The sequence below is a fragment of the Gossypium arboreum genome, chromosome 1 (genome assembly GCF_025698485.1).
Source record: "Gossypium arboreum isolate Shixiya-1 chromosome 1, ASM2569848v2, whole genome shotgun sequence".
NCBI classification, from domain to species: Eukaryota; Viridiplantae; Streptophyta; class Magnoliopsida; order Malvales; family Malvaceae; genus Gossypium; species Gossypium arboreum.
Genome location: NC_069070.1, coordinates 26,559,983 through 26,583,299, shown reverse-complemented (window position 1 = coordinate 26,583,299; position 23,317 = coordinate 26,559,983). Strand labels below are relative to the sequence as shown.

The following is a 23,317-nucleotide window of genomic DNA, read 5'->3' as shown; positions in this document are numbered from 1 at the left end:
ACATATATGGCCTTATTTCAAATGATTTTTATATGTTTAAATAAAGGGTAAAATGGGTGTTTGTTTAATAAGTATTAGTTAAATAAAACAATGCATAAAATAAAGCAATTATTCATGTTTCATAGCCGAAAATAGCAAAGAAAATAAAAGAAGAAGAACATCTAGGGTTCGGCCATTGTATTCTTTGATTGAGGTATGTTTTTGCTTCGGTTTGTGATAACTTCTACGTTTTTGTGATCGTTCTAAGTGTGCTATAGAGCCCATGCCTCAATTTCTAATTTTGTTGATGATTTGAAAATGTGTCATGGATAAATTCATGAGTTTTGTGTTGCTAAATGGTGAAATATGAAAGTTTGATGTTGAGTTTACATGTTTTGTCTTTGAATTTTAGTTAGATTTGAGTAAATTGAGCTAATTTGTGAAAATGTTATTTTGAAGGACTAAAATGTAAAATAAATCAAATGTGTGGACCTTTTTGAGAGCCATGAAAATTTGGTTAAGATTGTGTACAAACAAATTATGTGTATTTTGTAATTCTGTGAAATAGGGACTAAAGTGTCGAAATGTGAAAATATGAGGGCTAGTTTATAAAATGCCCTAAATATGTGTTTATGGATTGAATTGAATTATTTAGTGAATAAAAGGGTTAATTTTGAATACATTTAGATCAAGAAAGGAGGAATTCGGACTTATATCGAGGAAAGTCGAAGGTTATCGAGTAGATAGTCCAAGTCGACAAATTCCGAGTACAAGGTAAGTTCGTACTTAAAATGTGATGTTAAGTAAGTTCTGATGCCTTTATTATACATGAGTTGTATATAATTGAATTGGATAATATGGTGATGGATTGGAAGCTTTGGCACTAAGTGTGCGATTTAACTAGCTCCGGCTACTTGAGGCACTAAGTGTGCGATACCGACTTAGTCTCGGTTATTCGAGATGGCACTAAGTATGCGGAAATATTTAACTTCGGCTATCCTTATAGCACTAAGTGGGGTGATGTGTAAAACACGAATAACTTAGGGAAAGTCTTATAACATTCATCATGAGGTAAGTACAAAAGTGAATAAGTACGGGAAGCTTCAGGTATGTATAATGCCTAAGTGGTAGAAGATGTTATATATATGAATCATTGAATTGATATAGTTATATGGATTGAAATTGTGCAAATACTCATAGGTTATCATTTTATGTTTATATACTATGAATTTTTTGAGTACGAGCTCACTAAGCTTTTGAAAGCTTACTCTGTGTGATTACTGTCTGTTTTACAGTTTTCGTAGCTACTAAAGGCTCGGCTACTTGAGGCACTAAGTGTACGATACCGACTTAGTCTCGGTTATTCGAGATGGCACTAAGTGTGTGAAAATATTTAACTTTGACTAACCTTATAGCATTAAGTGTGGTGATGTGTAAAACACAAATAACTTATGGAAAGTCTTATAACATTCATCATGAGGTAAGTACAAAAGTGAATAAGTACGGGAGGCTTCAGGTATGTATAATGCCTAAGTGGTAGATGATGTTATATATATGAATCATTGAATTGATATAGTTATATGGATTGAAATTGTGCAAATACTCATAGGTTATCATTTTATGTTTATATACTATGAATGTTTTGAGCACGAGCTTGCTAAGCTTTTGAAAGCTTACTCTGTGTGATTACTGTTTGTTTTACAGTTATCGTAGCTACTAAAGGCTCGGCAATAGTCAAGGATCGTAACCATACTATCGATCTCATTTTGGTACTTTTGAAAGTGTATATATTTTAAATTATGGCATGTATAGGCTAGAAGGTCTATGTATAAGTTTTGATGTGTATAAATTATGCCATAAGAATTGGCTAACAAATGACAAGTTTGTGTATGGTTTTGGTGTATGTTTGTAATGTGCTAAGTTCTAATGTGTTTTTGTCATTTTTAAGCATGGAATTGGCTGGAAATTTTGGTATTAATGTTGTATATTATTGCTTGAAGGTTTGGCCCCAAGAGAAGTGGCAAATTGGCTTAAACCAAGCCTGCATTGTGCCACACGGTCAAGGGACACGGGTGTGCCTTGTGGCCGTGTAAAAAAAGCGGTATTCTCTTAAAAATTACATGGCCATGACACATGGGTGTGTCATATAGCCGTGGGCTAAAGTCAGTAGCTAGCTAAGTATCACATGGTCATAGTACATGGGCGTGCCTATTGGTCGTGTGAAAAAGTCAGTACAGGACCTATTTTTGGCGTGGCTGGTTCACATGGGCGTGTTTAGTGCCCGTGTGTGGCACACAGCCTAGTCACACGGGCGTGTGACTTTAAACTTTTGATAGAATTGGTTAAGTTCTGAAAATTTTGAATAGGTTCGGTTTAGTTCTGATCTTTCCTTAAATGTATGTTTTAGGCCTCATAGACCACATTGTTGAATAAATTGGTGATGAATGCATCTGTATTGATATTATAAGATATCTGTGATTCTGAATTGGTCCGAAATGTTCTGTTTGTCTGGTAATGCCTCGTAACCCTAATCTGATGTCGATTACAGGTTAGAGGTGTTACAATAAGTGTTATTGGATTTAGCCCCTTGGTTAATCCAAAAGAAACTAGGGTGGTTTCACCAAGATGGGTTCTAATAATTAGATTGCAGTCCTTGCATTCCTTGATTCTGGCTCTTGTTACCCATTTAATATATGGATTTTGGGTTTGATGAGCATTCCTTAAACAAGTGCACTTCCCCAAAATAAACACAGGCTACATTTTTGAATTGATTTGGTGGTTGAGCTAAAAACTTATTAAACACATTAGTAGTAATTTTTTTAAGCATTGAGGATATCAATGATACTTGAGATGCAAGTGAAGTGAGAGTGTTCACTTAATGTACCCCAGTGACTCGTCTTCTTGACGATACTCTATTATTTGGCCATTGATAATTGGTGTTGGCAATCCTCTCAATGATTTCATAAGCCTCATTATAAGACTTAAAACAGAGAGCACCATTAGCAGAAATGTCCATGCCATCCTTGTGTGAGCATTGAGACCATTATAGAACGTCTGTAATTGGATGCAAAGTGGGATTCCATGATGACGGCATCTTCATAATAGTTCTTTAAACCTTTCCCATGCCTCATGCAGGGAGTAATCCGATAATTCCACCAATACTCATAAACACCTAAAACAGTCACAAAAAAATAGTGCAACTAAAATTAAATAGAAAAATAAACCAAGATGCACAATTAACAATTTCACAAATAGTATTTTTTAAAACAGTTCCCGGTAACAGTGCCAAAAACTTGGAATGACGGAAATGTTCAAGTGTACACAAACATATCAAGTAATAAAGTGACAACTAATTATCGAGTTATTGTACCCACAGGGACCATGAAAGAAAAATATTTATGAAATGTAAATCAACACTTTGGTGATGGGAAAATATGTTGTTTTGAAGAAGTAATTTAAAAACTAAAAATTAAGTAATAAAAAGTAAAAAGTAAAAATTCCAGTGCACGATTTCAAAAAGTTGAGTTTTAATCAATGGCATAATTGTGTTAGATCAATTACATTCCTAGACTTATAATTACTAAGCCCATGTTCATGTTGTTATGAATATTTTCACAGCAACTTGGTAATTTGTAAACTATTGCACATACTACTTATTAAATTAATCAATCTCTTGAACATTTCTCAATGCCAATTCAGACAATTAATCAATCTTCATAAGCACATATAAGATTAAGTGAGGTAACAATATATTTCTAAATTGAAAAAAAATTAATCACAATAATCTTGCAAGTTATGCAAGGCTAATGTACTGTTTAATACCGTCGCTAATTTAAACTTCAGCTACCATAGAAGATTAAACATGCACCAATTAAATATTGTATAAATTAATTACAATTTCATTACATTTAATAATTAATCCATTTGTTACCTTACATTTTATAATGCAAGTATAACATATGCATGGTTTTATTTAATTGAACAACTTACCAAGGCCTATAACAACACAAACATGATTTTAATAATTAAGTGGACAATACGCAATTAATCCAACACGAATCAAATTGAAGTCATTTTAATTAGAACAAGAACAAAAAAAAAAACAAAAATTATTCATATTCATAATCACACCGTGAACAATAAAATTAAAGAGAAGGGAACTAGAAAGCAAATCCATTGTTTCTCTGAAGCCAGACTAGTGCACTCCTCTTCTTCTCTGCTCATTCTGCTAAACCGAGGCCTCTATGAACAATTGAATGCTGGTATTCCAAGGTTGAAGAAGGATCTTTTTCAAGAGGAAAATAGGCAAGGGAAGTGGGAAAACAAAAAAGGAAATGGAAGAGAGACAAGTGAGTGAAAGAGAGAGATGTGTGGGAAATGAATGGTGTGTTGAATGAGAAGGGAAGAGGGGTATTTATAGGTGTGAATGGATGCTAAAAATAGGAAATAAATTTCATTCATTCACTCTTCCTTGGTTGGCCACACATTCAACAAAGTTTGAATGTTTCAAACTTTATTATATTTAGCTTTAGGCAAAAAGTGAAAAGCGCAAAAAGTGGAGGGGTTTAAATAAAACTTAGGCAAAGCTCAAGAGCCTTTTTCCAAGCATAAAAATCAGAAAAAATCAGCTGATTGGATCAGCTATAGGGACTGTTTTGGGCTGCCAATTTTCTTAGTGGATCAGTCTTCTCTACCTAGCATATTAGGCCACTTTCTCTTTCAGGTTTTATTTTAATTTTTAACCCAATTAACTTTGGATAAAAATTAAATATAAAGTACGTAAAATAATCATCATTTGGACCATCCTTGGATGGAAAATTATTCAGCCTTGCTCTTGCTGCACTCAATGCAAAAATTACTCCAACGGTTCAAGCCTTTCAAGGTGTTTGCGAAGCCAATTTTCACCTTATGTGCAAAACTGTCAAAAATAAACCAAATTTGTCAAAAATTATTATATAAATAATTAAAATTTAATATGTTAATAAATTAAGTGCAATTTAATTATTTTATAATTAAAGTACAAGTTTCGACAAAATTTACTACGAAACTGCATGAATTAGAGCTCAAAAGATGCTGAAAATGTCTATATATTTTTAGGTTCCCATTATCACTATGAGTAGTATTTGTGACTATTACATAATAATCCAAGAAACATACTCATGGAAGGTCAGTCCCGTATGTTGCTCTCTAACACATACTCATATATTGATTTTGACATCCCTATGTCAATAACAACACTTTGTCATCAATGAATTACATAGTAGTCTCAATGCAATATTATTGTCCAATCCCACAATAATACTCAACTAAAAACCTTTTAAATAATAATCATATTTTTCTTAGGACTTTATTTTTAACCGTTTTATTTATACATGCAGAAAAGAAACAGAAATAACAATGGCAATACATTGTATTAACAAATAAGGTAAAATGAGTATGTGATTACAATAATATCATGATTGGTCTTAGGGCAAGCTTTAACAATTCTTTAGGGATTCTACAACATTTTGAGCTCCAAAAAGGTGACTTCCAAAGCTACCCTTTCTTCTGGTGCACTAAACTGCTTCAAATTGGTAAAATTTGGTAAGATTAGCGTATAAATAATTAAAAATAGAGATTTGTCTTTAATTTTGTCTACATTAGATAATTTTAATAGAATTAAAATAATCTACTAAAAAGAACTAAAATTTTCAGAATTATCAGTCACAAAGTGCTAAAAATTTTTATATATTTTCGAGTTACCACCTCTCTTGTATTTGGTTCAATTATAAGTGTTTCCTAGACTTTTAACCCAACACTTTATAATTCAATCCAACCCAATACATGTTTTTCTATTTTCAAAGATAAACATTATAAGTTAATTTAAATAAATTAATTTTTCAATTAAACAATTTTCTCAACCCGATTTTAATTCCTTTAAAATCTTGACAACTTTACCATAAAAGAATCTATGAGAAAATTTATTTAATTTTCTTCATTCAATGGATTCACAATGAAAAATTAATTTAATTTCATTTTTTAACTTCAATTAATTAATTAATAATTTGAAAACCATAAATTAATTCAAAGGTCATTTTGTAACAGCCCGAGTTAGACCCTAGTCAGAATAGTGGTTTTGGGACCACAAATCTAAGTCAGAAGAATATTTAAATATTATTTTCTGTGTTTATAATATGTGAATTGATATCTGTGAAAATTTTTTGATTTAATTTTATCGTTTGTGAGCTTAATTTTGAAAAAGGGACCTAATCGCATAAAATGTAAAAGTTGCATGCTATATGTTAAAAGTGCCTATTTGCTATGGCTTTTTAATTGTGAGGTCTTTATGTTGTGAATAGACCATTTAAGCTTGAGTGGACCACTATAGGAATGTATTAATAAATTTCATGAATTAATATTAAGGGTAAAAATGGAAATTGATTAATAAGGTTATAATTAATTAAACAAACATGAAATTAAGGCCATTATCATCTTTGTTGGTCGAATGTATCAAAAGAAAATGAAACAAAAAGAGTTCTAGGGTCGGCTAAAGAAATTGGTGATTAAGTTATGTATTTTGCTCGATTTTTTATAATTTCTACGTTTTTGTGATCGTTGCGTAGTAATCTTTAAGCCCATGTCTCAATTTCTGAATTCAGTGATGATTTTGAATTATGCCATTGATGCTTTTGAGAGCTTTGTGATGATAGTAGTGCTGGAAAGCCGGTGCCCCTAAGGAGCAGTGGAAAAATAAAATTCCGGCAATCCAACCATGGATCCATGTGTGAGGAACGAATCGGGAAAACCAAAATAATGAAAATGGTTTTGAAATTACCAAAACTTCAATATGAATAGACAGCGACGCCTCGGTAATGAGAATTTTGAACTATTATCGAACCAAGTCGTAACTTTTTAGATGCCAACCTCTACATAGTCCACCCAGTTGACAATGAACGGAAGAAGTCCCCAAAACGGTTTTAGAGATTTCTTTGTTTTGAAAGGTGCTAGACTACTTAAAAAAACTAGGTTTTCTTTTTACGGTTATTATCTATATATATAACTCCCCTTTTAAATTTGGTATATTTATATCGAATATTTTAAAATAAATAAATAAATATAATGGTGTTTTAACTGAAAATTATAATTACATTAATTATAACAAAGATTTCGATAAACTATATTTATTTAAATTTATATACGAACCAACTTCATATATTAATAGAATTATGTTCTCATTATGTGTACAACATTCTTGTACATATAATATGTTTGATATTTGATTAGCAATTAAATTAATTCTATAATTAATTTAATTCATGTGACAACCAAAAACAATACCTACTATATTTTATTCCGATCATCTCAACCATATGGTGTGACCCTGTAGGCTCTTGTAATGTTAGTAGTAATACTAGAACGATTCCAATGTTACATACAATGAGTGGATCTAGCAATGCATCATTGTTACCTAAGTTACAAGAAGTCAAGATTCGACATAACCTTTTGTGATTTATCTTTCATGCATTAATCCTTAAGTCCTTTATCTCTGGAATGAACACAAGTCATTGAATAGTCACACTTGCATAGTCCATCTCATGTTTCTTGATATCTTGAGTAGACTATGATATACAAATAAGTATGACATCTCATATCAACTTATTTGAGCATGGCCATCCATTTCTAGTCTCACTCAATGAAGTGGCCTAAGATATTATTCCCATTATGTAGGAGGGACCATTATATATTGATCAACCATATCCCTCTACATAGATTGTGGTATATCCAACATCAGCCTTTATAGAACAACCAATTACGGTGTACATTTGACTGTATCAAAATATATAACTCATGATGTTGGGATAATGATGATCTCAAGTCTGAGAATCATATACATATTAATCACTATGAGTAATATTGTGACAATTACATAATAATCCAAGAAACATACTCATAGCTGGTCAGTCCAATATGTTGTTCTCTAACACACATATTCATGCATTGATTTTGACACTCCATATCAACGACAACTCTTTATCATCAATCAACTACATGTTAGTCTGAATGCATTATTGTTTTCCTAGTCAACAATAATACTTGACTAAGGATCTTTTAAGAACAATCATATTATTCTCAGGATATTATTATAAAACAGTTTATTTATACACACAGAAAGAAAAACTGAAATAATAATGGAAACGCCTTATATTAAAACATGATAAATCAAGTATGTTATTACAACCATCTCATGATTGATCTTTGGGCATACTCTTACAAGTAGATGAAAAATGAAAGATATGTGTTAGATTATTATGTTTTGTATTGGGATTTTTGATGAATTTGAGTAATTTGTGCTAATTGTTAAAATGAGATTTTGAGGGACCAATGTGAAAAGATGAGATATGTGGGCTGATATGAACTACATAAAAATTCGACTAGACATATGTGTAAAGAAATTTTATTTATTTTGTGATGTTATGAATCAGGGACTAAAGTGTTAAAATGTGAAAATATGAAGGCTAATATGTAAAATGCCCTAAATATGTGTTTTTGGATTAAATTGAATGAATTGTTGAATAAAAGAATTAAATTTGAATTTATATAGATCAAGAATCAAAGAAAACAAAATTAGATCAGGGAAAGCCGAAAGTCGTCGAGTAGTTGATTTCGTCCGTTCGTTCCCATATGAGGTAAGTTAGTATACAAATAAACGTGTTTGAATTTAATTATTATTGCTTATCTGATAATGAATTGTGATGAATGGCTATTGGAGATGAATATGTGAAATCTGAGAAAGTTTCGATAATGCGACGATGTCCGAAAAGTCCCAAATGAACCATAGGAATAGTTAGGATACATATGTCATGACATAGGATTCTGATATGTGATTTCGTGTAAGACCACATCTGGGACATTGGCATCGATTTGAGATTACATGTAAGACCATGTCTGGGACATCGGCATCGTATTGATTTCATGTAAGACCCTGTCTGGGATAGTGGCATCGATATTCGATTACATGTAAGACCACATCTACAATGTTGGAATTGTACAAGCTTTTCGAGCTATTCGAGTATCCTTATTGATTTTGAACGGTTCAACGGGCATTTTGAGATATATGAGATTGAATGAATGAATAACCGATTTAGGTACATGGAGATGTGTTCAACATTTGTTAATGAGAAGTAAGCATATGTGTAAGTGATGATATTTGATATAAGTATGAGAAAATATGCTATATGTGCAAATGAAACGGGAATATGTGAAATGTATATGAACTATGTGGTTTGTGATAGTATTTGGCTTTGGAGTATATGAATTTGATGATGCTTATATGCTTGAAATGATAAGTTTATTTGTATATGGCTTACTAAGCTTTTGAAAGCTTACTTTGTGTGTTTCTGCATTGTGTTATAGATATCGAAGCTACTAGAAGCTCGGGGATCGTCGAGGATCATCACCACTCTATCGAACTCTATTTTGGTACCTTTTGAAAATGTATATATTAAAGTATGGCATGTATAGGCTAGAGAAATTTGGATGTGTTTTGAGATGTGTATATCTAGCCATGTGATATGGCTTGGTTATGAATGATATTATGAATGAATATTGGTATATGCTATGTGTTCAAAAATGGTATGTTTTCATGTGTTCATGGATGGCCAAAGAGAATTGGTGAATTTGGTAAGATTTGGCTTACATTTGGTATAGATATAAGCATGAAATTGGTTGTTAATGATATGGCATGAATGGTGTATGTTTTGGTTATGTATTGTTTGGAATTTGGTATGAAATGTGCCTAGTTTTATGCTTGTAGGGATGACCGAAAATGGGTGGCAAATTTGGCTTTTCAAATGGCCTATGTCCACACGGGTAGAGACACAGGTGTGTGTCTCAGCCATGTGCGACACAGGTGTGTGTCTCAGCCATGTGCGACACACGGTCATGTTGCACGGTCGTGAGTCCCTTGGGGTACCCGACGATTTAAAGTCAGTATACCCTATAGTTTTGACACGACCCAGACACATAAGCGTGTCTATTGGTCATGTGTGGTATACTGGCTAGCACATGGGCGTATGGTCGGCCGTGTGACCCACGTCAGTAACCTCCCTAATTTTCACACGGTCTAGCACACAAATGTGTCTTGTGGCCATGTGGACAAGTCATTAAGTATGCCCTATTTTGTCGAGGCCTAGACAAACGGGTGTGCCTAATGCCGTGTGAGGCACACGGCCTATTCACACGGGCGTGTGACCTTTTTAACTTAGAAATATTATTTAGCTTCAAAAAAATTTGTACATGTTCGGTTTAGTCCCAACCTGTTCTTAATGCATGTTTAAGGTTTCGTTGACCTAAGAAAGGGACTTTATGTTGTTATCTGACTATGATATGATGATGTATGGCTTTTGACTATGAAGTGATTTTTAAATGTTTCGATATGTCTGGTAATGCCTCTTAACCCTAGTTTGGCGACAAATACGGGTTAAGGGTGTTACACATTTCCATACTTTGTGAGAAAATCAAATTTATTTGCAATGTTACCCATTTCTCTAACTTTATCATTTCTTTTCATTTGATTCAACATGCAATTCATTTTTGGTTTCAACGAGCTAGCAGAGGGATTGATTGGACATATGTGATTAGGGATCAAATGATTTATAATTAAGCTACAGCTTTTCGCCTATTAATTATAAACTCATTTTGTCACGAAGTCATTCTATTATAGTATCATGACTCAACTCTCCCTAATGACATACCATTATGAAAGCTATGCAAACAATGCTTGTAACACCTCAAACCCGGCCCAGACGTTATGGCCAAATCTGATGTGCCACATTGGAGTTAAAAATTCGTGTTTCGTTTTAGTGTTTTAAAAGCCATATATTTTGCTGAGTTAACAAAGTGTATGGAAGCTAGGCACCAGGTAGGTATCCGAGGCAGAGGAGGTGAGCCATGAAGGCTGCTTAAGTACCAAGCTCTTTGATTGGATCCAATCCTAGACATGCCCACAACCATAGCCACACTTTGTGTAACACCCCTTACCCGTATCCGAGGAGGGTTAAGGTACGAGGCGTTACCAGACAAACATACAAACATTAAACTAAAATACGAGCCATAAAATTTTATTCATATTTCAAAGCGTTCATTCTCTTACACATAGTCCCTTATTTGAGTCTACGGAGCCCAAAACATACTTTAGAAAGGGTTTGGGACTAAACCGAGAACTTACGAAAATCTTGGAAATTTCATGCTTTAAGGCTCCACACGCCTGTCCCAAAGTCGTGTTCCATACACGTTGAGACACATGGTCGTGTCTCTGCTGTGTGGAATATACATAGGCTATTTTCCAAACTTTGGTCAACCTTGATCTCTTACACACTTATACAAAATCAAAAGCATATAACATGGTATTCATTTAATGATTAAACATCCTCAATTAAACCACAAACATAGCATTTGTATGTCATCATACATGTGTCTCTCATACTCATTTCACCTTGTTTATTATAGTACCACTTATATATTTATACCAAGATTATCATCTTACCAAATATCTTCAGCTTAATCATCAAGCATTCATATTTAAAGCTAGATCATATCTTTATAAAATACCACGATTCAGATGCGCAAAATAACATGTTTGTCTGAAACATTTCAATTCAATTCCATACCCAACAAGCATTACATTGAGACTAGTCATATATATATATATATATATATATATATATACATGTCATGATACATAACATTCTCTTTTGTTTTCTTATAAACACATATCATTTATTTCATTATATCAATATTTCATATACCATAGTTTCCATGTATTCCACATATATTTATTTTCCTCCTCCTCCTCTCCATTCCACATCCTTGATGTATATAGCATTCTTGTAAGTACGATTTCACAATTTACTAATAAATGTTCACATCAAACTGTCTACACGAGTCATAGTCATTTAATTATTTATAATTCGAGCTACAGAGCTCCAAATTAAGATCCGTAAATTTCCCTGAAACTAGACTCACATATCGTTCCACCATAAAATTTTCATAATTTTGGTTTATCCAATTAGTACAGTTTATTCATTAAAATTTCCCTGTTTCACTTTCGACAGTTCTGACCTCTCTTCACTAAAAATAATTATCTCATAGTACAGAACTCGGATAATGTTCTTGTTGATTTATCTTGAAAATAGACTCATTATGGATTTTAAAATATAATTTTGAGCCTCAATTATTTTTCTCCAAATTTTGTGATTTTCCAAAGTCGAACAGGGATCACGTAATCATTCTGAATCAGTCTCACGAAAACATAAATATCTCAAAATATAGAACTCCTTTTTTTCTATGTTTCTTTTATATGAAAATAGACTCATTAAGCTTTAATTTGATATCTCATTCAGTCTCTGATTCAATTTATAATATTTTTGGTGATTTTTCAAAATCACGTCACTGCTACTGTCCAAAACAGTTTTATTGCTAATTCACTCTTTCACACTTTCTTTGTATTAACCTCATTTTAGCATTTATATCACAAATCATTTTCACCACATTTCATACATCACAAGTATAGGCCCATGATCACAAGATCACCATAAAATCATCCTCATGTATAACTTACTTGTTTATAACCTTACCACATCCTGGTCACTTAATGAACACATCACCTTACCACATCCTGGTCACTTAATGAACACATCATTCACATAACCAAGTTCCTGCACATATTCATCACAAAACTCACAAAGCAATACTTAGAGAGTCTCCGTTGAACACTTGGATCAATCCTCGATACTTGGTGGTTTCAGCACATAGCTCCACCCATCATATAGTTCGGCTCTCTTGTACACATGGTGAACACTTAGTACCACCCATGTGACCTAGCCGGTTATCTCGTAGCTCTCTTGTCTACATGGTGTCCTTCACTTGGAACCACACATGCGACCTAGCTACATATATCCGTAGCTCTCTTGTCTACATGGCGTATACATAGTATCACCCATGCGACCTAACTACATCATAATGTCTTGTAGCTCTCTTGTACACATGATGTGCACTCAAAGACTATACATGTGACCTAGCTACATACCATCAGATCATCCAATCTTTTCAAGGTTCAATCGGATTTCTCTCTTTTCCAACAATTTCACCAATCAAGTAATTATCCACAAACATATTTCCAATATTTTTATAAAATATCATAATACAAGTAATAGTAATGTATTACTTACATATAAACTTACATCTCATTTAATATCAACATAATAACATTAAATTACACATTGTCTTATTAAAAATCATATGAACTTACAATTTCCCATAATATCCATAATCATAGAAATCACATTTATGTATGATAATTCAATGCACTTCATGTACCATAGACATATTTTTAAATCAATTCATAAACTTGGCACCATAATCATTTAATTTAACACAATTCAATTAATTCACTAAATTTAACTTTCAAATATAAATTACACATTATTGTTGTATTATTATCATACCAACTTACATACTTTCAACACCTCGGAGATCATAGTAAATATATCAATTTTACATTGAAACATGCATAAATTAATACTTATTATACATATGAACTTACATTGATATTAAAACGGCCATTTTACCAACCTTCTCAATTTTCGATTTTTCTCTCATTCTAGGTTCAAATCTCGTTTTCTGGGATCTAAATCATCATATTTTACTTATTTAATTAATGTACTATTCAAAACAGTCCTTAACTCAAACTTTGGAAAAATTACAATTTTACCCCTAAACTTTTGCATATTTACACTTTTGCCCCTAGGCTTGGGAATTAAACTTCATCCCTTATTCTTATGTTTTATGACATGATGATCACTTTTCCCTTCTATGGCAACATCAAATTCTCACTCCAACATATATTTATGACTATTAGGTATTTTTACCAATTAAGCCATTTTGCTCGTTTTCACTTAAAACCAAGTAGCACAAGTTCTCTAACATAATTTAAAACCTCATATTGTATCATAAAACACCAGAATACACAAATTTTACCTATGTGTATTTTTCCAAATATGAACCCTAGGTTGAATTATTCTAGCATAAGCTAAATCAAGTTACCGGGACTCCAAAAACGTAAAGAACTTGAAAAACGGGGTTAGAACAGACTTACAATTGAGCTTGGGAAGCTTGAAAACCCTAGCCATGGAGTCTCCCTTGGTATACACGTCCATGATGAAGAAGATGAGCAAAATTGGCTTTTAATTTTGTATTTTAATTCATTTTACCCCTAAATGACCAAAATACCCTTACTACTAAACTTTCCAAAAATTCCATCCATGTCCAATTTTTGTCCATAACTTAGAAATTGGTCAAATTTCTATTTAAGACCTCCTAATTAATATTTCAAATCAATTTCATATTAGAAACTTCTAGAATGCAAGTTTTGCAACTTATTCAATTTAGTCCCTAACTTCGAATTAAGCACTTTATGTATAGAATTTATTCATGAAATTTTCACACAATCATGCAATCATATCATAGACCTCAAAATAATCATAAAATAATTATTTATATCTCAAATTTTGTGGTCCCGAAACCTCTGTTCCAACTAGACCCAATTTTGGGCTATTACAACTCTCCCCTTTCGAGATTTTCGTCCTCGAAAATCTCACGGAATGAGTTTAGTATCTTTCTCATAATTTCCAGCATTACTAACTAATTTTTTCAAGACGATACTTTCGAAACACTCTATCATCAATTTGAATCCCAAGATAACTCGAGAAACTCGATATTTCTCTAACTCTGTCCTTCACTTGTCAACCATTCTCGGACTCGGTCATATCTATAATTATTTTATCACTTGAACTCTTTGATTCCACACTTAGGAACATAGTCAACATGATTCTCATGAATTTCCGTTATATACACCTCATCGGTAAGGGGTGAGGTCGTGCATCTCTAACTCGATTCGACATATATCTATATGACACATTTTTTCATTATCCGCATATGTCATTATAATCATACTATCCACTTCAAACAATTTATTATTCATACATCTTACATAAAATTCCCAATTATCTTATTTCAAACAAGTGCACTCACTCATACATTCTATGAATTTTGAATAACTTTAATCATCACATTTACTAATTAATTTAGTCAAGCATGCAACAGCATATGAAGGCCAAACAAATATGAATAAATATATCACTATATAAACTTTCATCACACATATTATCACATATACATATATCACGAATTCTTATTCATACCTTTCCAAGTTTAACACATCATAGCTACACTTTATTCAAATACTTCAATATCGCTATCAAATGGTCAGATGTAGCTCGGTTGGAGAATATTTCATTTTAAATAAAATAGTCCTTATTAGTGTCGGAGACATCACACTATCACATATTTGTGGCATGTATAACTAAACTCTTACACTTGCTATGTTAGTCCGAGAATCGACTAAACCTGCTCTGATACCACTAAATGTAACACCCCTTACCCGTATCCGAGGAGGGTTAAGGTGCAGGCGTTACTGGACAAACATACAAACATTAAACTAAAATACGAGCCATAAAATTTTATTCATATTTCAAAGCGTTCATTCTCTTACACATAGTCCCTTATTTGAGTCTCTGAGCCCAAAACATACTTTAGAAAGGGTTTGGGACTAAACCGAGAACTTACGAAAATCTTGGAAATTTCATGCTTTAAGGCTCCACACACCGTGTCCCAAAGTCGTGTTCCATACACTTTGAGACACATGGTCGTGTCTCTGCACATGTGGAATATACATAGGCTATTTTCCAAACTTTGGTCAACCTTGATCTCTTACACACTTATACAAAATCAAAAGCATATAACATGGTATTCATTTAATGATTAAACATCCTCAATTAAACCACAAACATAGCATTTGTATGTCATCATACATGTGTCTCTCATACTCATTTTACCTTGTTTATTATAGTACCACTTATACATTTATACCAAGATTATCATCTTACCAAATATCTTCACTTAATCATCAAGCATTCATATTTAAAGCTAGATCATATCTTTATAAAATACCACGACTCAGATGCGCCAAATAGCATGTTTGTCTGAAACATTTCAATTCAATTCCATACCCAACAAGCATTACATTGAGACTAGTCATATATATATATATATATATATATACATATCATGATACATAACATTCTCTTTTTGTTTTCTTATAAACACATATCATTTATTTCATTATATCAATATTTCATATACCATAGTTTCCATGTATTCCACATATATTTATTTTCCTCCTCCTCCTCTCCATACCACATCCTTAATGTATATAGCATTCTTGTAAGTACGATTTCACAATTTACTAATAAATGTTCACATCAAACTGTCTACACGAGTCATAGTCATTTAATTATTTATAATTCGAGCTACAGAGCTCCAAATTAAGATCCGTAAATTTCCCCTGAAACTAGACTCACATATTGTTCCACCATAAAATTTTCATAATTTTTGGTTTATCCAATTAGTACAGTTTATTCATTAAAATTTCCCCTGTTTCACTTTCTGACAGTTCTGACCTCTCTTCACTAAAAAATAATTATCTCATAGTACAGAACTCGGATAATGTTCTTGTTGATTTATCTTGAAAATAGACTCATTATTGATTTTAAAAATATAATTTTGAGCCTCTAATTATTTTTCTCCAAATTTTTGTGATTTCCCAAAGTCAGAACAGGGGATCACGTAATCATTCTGAATCAGTCTCACGAAAACATAAATATATCAAAATATAGAACTCCTTTTCTTTCTATGTTTCTTTTATATGAAAATAGACTCATTAAGCTTTAATTTGATATCTCATTCAATTTCTGATTCAATTTATAATATTTTTGGTGATTTTTCAAAATCACGTCACTGCTACTGTCCAAAACAGTTTTATTGCTAATTCACTCTTTCACACTTTCTTTGTATTAACCTCATTTTAACATTTATATCACAAATCATTTTCACCACATTTCATACATCACAAGTATAGGCCCATGATCACAAGATCACCATAAAATCATCCTCATGTATAACTTACTTGTTTATAACCTTACCACATCCTGGTCACTTAATGAACACATCACCTTACCACATCCTGGTCACTTAATGAACACATCATTCACATAACCAAGTTCCTGCACATATTCATCACAAAACTCACAAAGCAATACTTAGAGAGTCTCCCGTTGAACACTTCGGATCAATCCTCGATACTTGGTGGTTTCAGCACATAGCTCCACCCATCATATAGTTCGGCTCTCTTGTACACATGGTGAACACTTAGTACCACCCATGTGACCTAGCCAGTTTATCTCGTAGCTCTCTTGTCTACATGGTGTCCTTCACTTGGAACCACGCATGCGACCTAGCTACATATATCCCGTAGCTCTCTTGTCTACATGGTGTACACATAGTATCACCCATGCGACCTAACTACATCATAATGTCTTGTAGCTCTCTTGTACACATGATGTGCACTCAAGACTATACATGTGACCTAGCTACATACCATCTCAGTATCATCCAATCTTTTGAAGGTTCAATCGGATTTCTCTCTTTTCCAACAATTTCACCAATCAAGTAATTATCCACAAACATATTTCCAATATTTTTATAAAATATCATAATACAAGTAATAGTAATGTATTACTTACATATAAACTTACATCTCATTTAATATCAACATAATAACATTAAATTACACATTGTCTTATTAAAATCATATGAACTTACAATTTCCCATAATATCCATAATCATAGAAATCACATTTATGTATGATAATTCAATGCACTTCATGTACCATAGACATATTTTAAATCAATTCATAAACTTGGCACCATAATCATTTAATTTAACATAATTCAATTAATTCACTAAATTTAACTTTCAAATATAAATTACAAAGACATTATTGTTGTATTATTATCATACCAACTTACATACTTTCAACACCTCGGAGATCATAGTAAATATATCAATTTTACATTGAAACATGCATAAATTAATACTTATTATACATATGAACTTACATTGATATTAAAACGGCCATTTTACCAACTTTCTCAATTTTCGATTTTCTCTCATTCTAGGTTCAAATCTAGTTTTCCGGGATCTAAATCATCATATTTTACTTATTTAATTAATGTACTATTCAAAACAGTCCATAACTCAAACTTTGGAAAAATTACAATTTTACCCTAAACTTTTGCATATTTACACTTTTGCCCCTAGGCTTGGGAATTAAACTTCATCCCTTATTCTTATGTTTTATGACATGATGATCACTTTTCCCTTCTATGGCAACATCAAATTCTCACTCTAACATATATTTATGACTATTAGGTATTTTTACCGATTAAGCCATTTTGCTCGTTTTCACTTAAAACCGAGTAGCACAAGTTGTAACATCCTGATTTTCGGGTTTTCGCGATTCTTGATATTTTAAGTAAATTTCTAAAATTTGGTATGTGATTATGGAATTCATAATGTGGGTATGTTAATGGGCTTATGGAAGGCCCATGAGTTGGCCAAAACCCAGAGAATTTTTAAAATTTTGGACTTAGGAGTTAGGGGTTACGGCTAGGTGCCCTTATATTAAGTTGTGGGTAAAATGTATCACAAAAAAAGCTGTAGTAAAGTGGCAAGGGTGGCGCCACTAAGCTCCTAAAAAGGTGGCGTGTGGAGCATAAGGGAAGTCTGGGTTCGATTCCTGTGTTGGCAAATAAGAGGATTTATTTTTATGTGCGGGAAGGGTAAGTCTTGGAACCTAAGTGGATTCTGTAAGAGGAGAGTTGGATCAAGTCAAATGCATAAATTAAGGAGGGATAAGGGAGAGATTTTAGGATTTGAGAGAAGGATAGAGCTTAGCCGTTTGGAAGGGAGATTTGAGAGGGATTTTCGGCGAAGGGTATTAGGCTAGTTAATTTCGGCATTAGGGTGCGAGTGTGCGATTTCTTCTTTGGTATGTAGCCTTTTTCTCTTTTCTTTCTCCTCTTGCCGATTGTTCTTAAGCTAATCCTCTCTTTTCTCTTTCGTTATTTCTTCCACAAACTCTCTACTTCTTATTCTTCCTCTCTTTCGTTTATAGTAAAAGCCGAACCTATCATTCTTCTCGTTTCTAACCGAATATCAATAAGCCAAATCCAAAGGAGTCAAAGGAAGTCGATTGCTCTATAAAGGTATACACTTGTTCTTTTCTTTTAGCGATTCTTGTTATTTTAAAAGCCTTTCAACTCTTTTGTCAACACCCTTTTGGTCCATAACCACTTTTTCTTGATGACCCAAAAGCCAAAAGCACAAGACCCTTGGGTGACTTGGTGGCCGATTCGTAGGATCCTTGTGGTACGGGTTACGCTAGTGTTTTAGAGTCTGCGGTAGAGTTGAATCGGAGTTAACACGGATTGAAACCGTTTGGGTAAGTGAACCTTGGTAAGTGCTCGTAGCTTTAATCAATTCAATATTAGGAGTTTAAGAAAAGCGAAACCTCTCTAATTTAGGGAGATGGCCGAATATGGGCATAGACTTTATGGGGTCTTCTTTTAATATTTTTGGTTTATTTATTGAAGGAGCAGCAAGGTGTAGTGTCGTTTTGGAGTAGCTTGGATCGCCAGAGTAGCTAGGCCTAGTCATCAATCGCGACAAAGGTAAGGTGCCTAAGGCCATTATGGATGGTGGCCAAATGTGTAAGTGTTAATATTGGAAAGTTCTTATTTTGGTTCAATTATTGCGAGCTGATCTAGTTAAACAATTGATTATAGGAGAAATCGCATAGGAGATCTCGTCATGGAAAATCGCAAATCAGGTGTGTAACGAACCCTTTTCATAGCTTAAAGCGATAAATGCTTAAAAGCGAAATGCCAAATTCGGCATTTCGAGGACTTATGAAACAATGACGCTCACTAGTTAGTTAGAATAGATGAGGCGATGATCGAGAACGATGGAAGCGGTAAGAGTGTGATTTTGGCGTTCTTGGTAAGTTGGGCCTCGAGGGGTCGAAGTGGGGCCCATTGGGCTTTCGGGCCCATTTGGGAAAAATTGGTAGTAAACGAAAATCTGTTATATGGCATGATAAGACTGTTAAAATCGTTATGGAATATAGGCTAAATGGGCGAGATGACGAAATTGGCTAAGTAGGGCCCATTAAGGGTTTTAGGCCCAATAACTCGTTTTCGCTAAAAATGGGCCGAATCATCGTTTTTGCCCATGAATTATTAAGTAATCATTAATAAACATGGAAACCCTAATTTTGGTAAAATTACAAGATTACCCTTATAATATGAAAATGATCGTTTTGCCCTAGGTAAAATGACCATTATACCCCTAGGGTTTATGTATGATTTTAATACATGGGATTTTGATAAATATGGTATGTATGATATGCACATGAAATGTATGATACACACATGATATGTATGATATGCACATGAGGTAATCATAAATGCATTGGGTTGGGTTTTATATGGATGGAGGAAGTGAAAAGGGCTTATGCCCTGATTATTGAAAGGGCTTTGGCCCGATTATTAAAAGAGGCTAGGCCTCCGGTTATATGATAAAGACTATCTTTGCCGATTGGAGAGTTTGGCGGGGTGGGTCGAGTTAATCCCACATGGTGTGTTGGTTGATACGGGTGGAGAGTAGCGGATGGTGGGTTGAGTAGTCTCCCAAATGGGTTGCATTCTTTCATTAAAATTATATGTGACATTGAATGGGCCTAAGGGCCATACCGTTTCTGATAAAGGCTTGACCCGATAATATGAAATATGAAAAGGCTTGACCAAGATTATGAAATATGAAACATGAAAAGGCTTGACCAGATATTATGAAATATGAAATATGAAAAGGGCTACTGCCCGATGCATGATTGAGATTGGATTTGGGCTTAGACCCAATAGACCGTTATTGTTTTGGGCTCTGAAAGGGCTTGTTGCACTGAGTTTCCAAACTCACCCCCTTCCTTAACCTTGCAGTGAGCCTTGATGTGAGGACTTGGGCGGAGAGGATTGGAGTGGCCACGGTGATCATCTTTGGGCTTTTAAACAAGTATTGGTTTTCATTTTAATTACTTTAATTATTATTTACTTTTGGGTTGTAATAAGGCCAATTTTAACTTTCCTTTCATTTTTTGGGATTATTTTAGTTTTAATAACTTTAAAAAATTGGTTAATAATTATTCAAATGGGCTAGACTTAGGGCGTGTTTTCAAAACGATATTTGTTTTAAAATATCTCAACATCACGATTAATCGATTTATCAAAGACGTCCACTTAAACAAATTTAAACTCGATATAACAAAGTGTGGCTATGGTTGTGGGCATGTCTAGGATTGGTTCCAATCAAAGAGCTTGGTACTTAGCGACCTTCATGGCTCACCTCCTCTGTCTCGGATACCTACGGTGCCCGGCTTCCATACACTTTGTTAACTCAATAAAATATATGGTTTTAAAACATTAAGGCGAAGCGTGGGTTTTCAACTCCAATATGGCACGTCGATTCGGCCATAACGTCTGGGCGGGTTTGGGGTGTTACATTTAGTGGTATCGAACCTAGGTTGCAACAACTTCGGTATGGATCGGGTCCAAAATGTTTTCAAAACTTAGGCCTAAGAAGGGTATTTTTGGAAAATAGTTTTGAAAAGTTCATTTTAAATATGGTTATGGAGAAATATAGGTAAAAAGGGTACCAATTTTTCTGTTTTAAATCAAGAGTTCAAAATAAAGGGAGTTTTCAAATCAAAGTTTTCGAATTTCTATTTTCGATAATCAAAAACATGTTTTTCTAAATGGATTGGAGAAAGAAGTGGCGCTCTGAATCCCCGGCACCAAGTCTGTAAGTATATTTTCCTTACAATATATGATATTGATATTATGAATAGTGCTGAGACCCTACTATGAGACTTTAGCTAGGGTAGAGTCAGTAAGCAGTAGGAATGAGGCGTAGCTAGGCTACGATGATCTGAAAAATCCTTGAACCGCTATATCTACATAAGACATTTTCTTAATAAGCGATGGAGCGTTATCTTGATTGTATAAAATTAAATAAATCGATAATTCGATATGAGTACTAGAGGAGCTCGTGGGCGAGGCCGCAGACGTGGTCGCGAAGGGTGCAAGTGAATCTTCATCCTCGGGGCATAGGCGGTGAGGAGCCAGTGTGCATAAGCAACGGAGACTGGGTCTTATGATCGGGCTGGGGGATGACGCTTTATCCCAAGCCATGTTAAGGGTTTTAGAAAGAGTGGTGGAGCTAATCTTGGGGCGGTGAATAAGGGGTCTATATCGGAGCGACTCGAGCCAACGGAGTGGAGGTATTTAGGGTGTATCTGGGTGGCCCCGAATGTGGCGAGAATATTGGTGGAGGCAACAGAGCGGATCATGGACGACCTAGGCGCTCGGTGGAGCAAAAGCGAGAGGAGCTATGTCGCCGCTACGTGACGAGGCATACCGATGGTGGATCACCGTAAGGAGAGTACCCCAATTGAGCAAGTAACACAGGAATTGTTCAAAGCGCCTTTAAAGGGAGGTATGTTGGAGCAAGCTATGTGGATGCTCGTCGAAGGAATTCTTGAATCGACTCAAGGTGATAAGGCTGTAGCAGTATGAGGCGAATTTTTGAGGCCGAGTCGATATGCTAGTGGTATAGTGGCAACCGAATATGAGCACGATTGTCCGCTTTGAGGATGGTCTCCACGATGAGCTTAGGATATTGATAGATCCACGAGAGGAGCGTGGTTTTGCTGCGTTGGTAGAAAAGGCTAAGATAGCCGAGGAGGTGAAGTGAGTGAGCGGCGAGAATCGTGAGAAGGATCGACCCAGTTCAAGAGGATTTGGACCCTCGAGTGCCACGAATCGAAGTGTTAAAAGAGCAAGGATGGAGGAACCGGTTCGGCGGTTCGATAAATACTTATAGACCGCAGCTTGCGGGGGTGTGGTAGGGTGCATATGGGGAGTCTTTGAAGCGAACTAGAGCATGTTTTCGATGTGGGTCAAAAGAGCATAAGTTCGAGAGTGTCCTCGGAGGACGGCTCGGGGCTGGCGGCGAGCAAAGGGATGTCCAACCACGGCGAGGAGGATCACTACCACGAGGGTCGTGGCCAAGGTAGAGGTGGCAATGGTAATGGACGAGGGCGTGGGGCCCTGGCGGAGGTGCTGGTCATCTTTGAAGCGCGACAACCGGCGTTAGTTTATCTTGCCGACGTCGTGAGGAGGGTGGCGCTCGATGTTATAACTGATACGTTCTTCATTCATAGTATACCTTACATCGCTTTGATTGATGTGGGCTCCACCCACTCGTATGTTGCTTGTGATGTATCGGGGC

The 23,317-nt window shown here is 34.5% G+C and overlaps 1 long non-coding RNA gene across 1 annotated transcript; it reads right to left on the bottom strand.

Annotated features, from left to right (window-relative positions):
• Window positions 1–16,918: 16,918 nt before the first annotated feature.
• Window positions 16,919–17,370, bottom strand: LOC128280047 (uncharacterized). The gene is made up of 2 exons (XR_008270278.1): window positions 17,088–17,370; window positions 16,919–17,052 (listed from the first exon to the last, which is right to left on the bottom strand). It is a non-coding gene; the product is annotated as an uncharacterized LOC128280047 (long non-coding RNA).
• Between the last annotated feature and the right edge of the window lie 5,947 nt (window positions 17,371–23,317).